The sequence below is a fragment of the Morus notabilis genome, unplaced genomic scaffold (assembly GCF_000414095.1).
Source record: "Morus notabilis unplaced genomic scaffold, ASM41409v2 Scaffold519, whole genome shotgun sequence".
NCBI lineage: Eukaryota > Viridiplantae > Streptophyta > Magnoliopsida > Rosales > Moraceae > Morus > Morus notabilis.
Window position 1 is genome coordinate 49,860 of NW_010366202.1, and position 3,897 is coordinate 53,756.

Here is a 3,897-nt window from a genome sequence, read left to right on the forward strand (position 1 = left end):
CATGGAGACATGAAACACGTCATGCACGTGAGATAATTCAGGCGGTAAAGCCAACCGATAAGCTACCACTCTGACTCGTTGCACGATCGGGAATGGTCCCACATACCTTGGTGCAAGTTTCCCTTTAACACCAAACCGAATGACTCCCTTGCGTCGGGAAACCTTTAGCAAGACAAAGTCGCCCTCTTGGAATTCCAAAGGCCTACGCCTTCTGTCAGCATAATTTTTCTAACGACTTTGAGCTGTCAATAGTCGTTCTCGAATCACAACTATCTTCTCATTATTCTCTTGAATGACTTCCGGTCCAGTGCTCAGTCGATTCTCTGGTTCCAACCAACACATAGGTGACCTACAATGACGACCATACAGAGCTTCAAACGGTACCATTCTAATACTGGCCTGATAGATGTTGTTATAAGCAAACTCAGCTAGATGCAGGTATTTCTTTCAATTTTCACCAAATTCCAGAATACAAGCACGAAGCATATCCTCTAGAATCTGAATTATCCTTTCAGATTGCCCATCAGTCTGAGGATGGAATGCTGTACTGAAATTCAAGTCTGTTCCCATGGCTTCCTGGAAATTCTTCCAATACCTTGCATTAAAACGCGTGTCACGATCTGACGTAATAGACAATGGCACTCCGTGTAGCCTCACGATGTGCTCCAGGTACAATTCTGACAAAATCTGTTGAGAATACGTCGCACGAAACAGTATGAAGTGCGCAGACTTTGTCAACCTGTCCACCACCACCCAGATGGCATTGTGCTTCAGCTCGGTTCTCGGTAGCCCCATCAGGAAGTCCATGGTGATGTGCTCTCATTTTCATCCCGGGACAGGAAGAGGTTGCAACTCTCCCGCTGGCTTCTGATGCTCAGCTTTAATTCAGAGGCAAGTCACACATTCCGAGACATACTCACGAACGTCCATTTTCATGCCTCTTCACCAGTACTGTCTTTTCAGGTCCTAGTACATCTTTGTACTTTCCGGATGTATAGCATACTTCGATTTGTGTGCCTCTTGCAGAATCGTCTTCTTTACCTCACCTGTCTTGGGAACAGCAAGGCGGTTGCGGAAATGCAAGGCTCCATCCTCTCAGATTCTCCAATCCTTGAATTGTTCTCCATTCTGGATTCGAATCCAAATTCCTTGGATGTGTGGATCCTGTAATTGATTCTGCTTAACCCGCTGCATAATATCTGGTGTAGAGACCAGATTATACACCATAGTCTGGTTATAATCTTCATAGAACTAAAGATCATACTCACTCACCACTTCAGTCATTTTCCAATCTTCCAAAGCTAATGACGCCAGAGTCCCTGTCGTCTTCCTACTAAGGGCATTAACCACCACATTAGCTTTTTCAGGATGATATTTCTGAGTGAAGTCGTAATCTTTCATGTACTCCACCCATCTCTTTTGTCTGAGATTCAAGTCTTTCTAAGTAAATAGGTACTTCAGACTTTTATGGTTAGAAAAGACCTGAAACTTTACTCTATAGAGATAACATCTCCATATTTTCAGAGCAAATATTACCGCTGCCAGTTCCAAATCATGAGTGAGGTAATTTCGTTCATGTGATCTTAATTGGCGAGATGCGTACGCTACCACGCGTCCACCTTGCATTAAAACATAGCCAAGCCCACTCCCCGAGGCGTCAGAATACACCTCATATGGTTCCTCAGTATCAGGAATAGTCAAGACTGGTGCACTTGTCAGTCTGACCTTCAACTCCTGGAAAGCATTTTCACACTCAGCGTCCCACTGGAATCTGACTTCTTTCTTGGTCAACCGAGTCATCAGTGCAGCAATACTCGACAAGTCTTTTACGAAACGCCGATAGTACCCTGCAAGTCTGAGAAAACTGTGAATCTCTTCTACATTCTTCGGTCTTTCCCACTGTAGCACAGTCTCGATCTGGGAAGAATCTACAGAAATTTCCTGTCCAGAAATCACATGTCCAAGGAACTTCACTTCTGTCAGCCAGAAGTCACACTTCTCCTTCTTAGCATACAACTGGTGTTCTCGAAGAGTCTGAAGAACAATTCTCAAGTGTTGCTCATGTTCTTCCCAGGTCTTCGAGTAAACTAGTATGTCGTCAATGAAGACGATCACGAACCGATCCAAGTACGGCCGGAAAACACGGTTCATTAGATCCATGAATGCAGCCGGGGCATTCGTCAGTCCAAACGACATTACCAGAAACTCGAAGTGTCCATATCGAGTTCTGAAAGCAGTATTCGGAATGTCTTCCTCCTTGATTTTCAGCTGATGGTACCCATATCTCAAGTTAATCTTAGAGTAGAACTTTGATCCACCCAACTGATCGAATAACTCATCGATCCTCGGCAGTGGGTATTTGTTCTTCACAGACACCATGTTCAATTGACGGTAGTCAATGCACAACCGAAGAGATCCGTCGTGCTTCTTCACAAATAGTACTGGTGCACCCCAAGGGGAAGTACTATTCCGGATATATCCCTTTTCTACCAGCTCTTTAAGCTGCGTCCTCAACTCTTTCATTTTCGCCGAGGCCATCTGGTATGGAGGAATGGAAATAGGTGTTGTTCCCGGAACCAGATCAATACAGAATTGAATTTTCTGATCTGGCGGTAAACCAGGTAGCTCATCAGGAAATACATCTGTAAACTCACCTACTACAGGGATTCTCGCACTATCTCCGGTTATCTCAGGTTCACCTTCTAGAGCAAGAAGAGAAGAAAAATAGGTTAGATTCCTCTGTCCCCCAACACTGTACTTCACCCACTACAGGGATTCCCGCACTATCTCCGGTTATCTCAGGTTCACCTTCCAGAGCAAGAAGAGAAGAAAAATAGGTTAGATTCCTCCGTCCCCCAACACTGTACTTCAACAGTCGTTCTCCTAGGACTGGATTCATATCTGCCTGATAAGAAATCACTGTTCCAGACTTAGTCATCAGAGTCAATCTCCTACGGTGACAATCAACAATTGCTCCGTATTCTGACAACCAATCTATTCCGAAGACCACATCAAACAGGCCCATAGGAAGGATGACCAAATCTGCTCTCACTCGCTCACCGCCAATCGTGATTTCACACGACTTACACACACTCAACACCTCCATACTTCCCAGTGGGGAGTTCAAAGTCATCGGGACTTCTAAATTCTCATATTTCAGTTTCAAAGTCCGAACAAAAGAACTTGATATAAACGAGTGTGTGGCACCCGTGTCAAACAACACGTGAGCAAAAGAGTGAGAGATTAGAATCGTACCATCAACCACTACGTTGCTGGTCTGACCTCCAGAACTGCCTCCTGCCAGGACATAAGCTTGTCCATGTACTTTTCCTTTCCCTCTGTCACCAACATTAGGCCGCTGGGTCGGAGGCCTATACTGTTGCGATGGAGGTGGTTACACCGGTCTCGGCGCTTGAGGCCGGAATTGTGTAAACGGATGTGGTTTATAAGTCGGCACAGGAGGGTATGTCATCTATTGTGGCTGATATGGTGGCATGTACTGTGGTGGCCCTTCTTGACTGTAGGAATCGTCACTTTGGGCTTGTTGAGCCGGCAGCCGATTAGGACAATTCCTCCTAATATGGCCCACCTGCCCACAATGGTGACACATGGGCACGTACGGAGCATTTCTGTCACTTCCGGACGAACTACTGCCACCGTTTGCCATCTCCCCAACCGTTTGTCTCTGGTTGCGGTTTCTCCTACCATTCTACTGTGGCCCACCTGAGACAGAAGGTCTAGCAAAGATAGAGACTTGACCCGTTGCTTCTTTGCTTTGGTGATAGGCCAAGTTATCATGTTCCACCCGTGTAGCAGCAGCTACCAAATCCTAGAAGTTCTGAAGTCTCAGAGCCACCAAGGATTTCCTCACAGAGTTCTTGAGGCCTTTCTCAAACT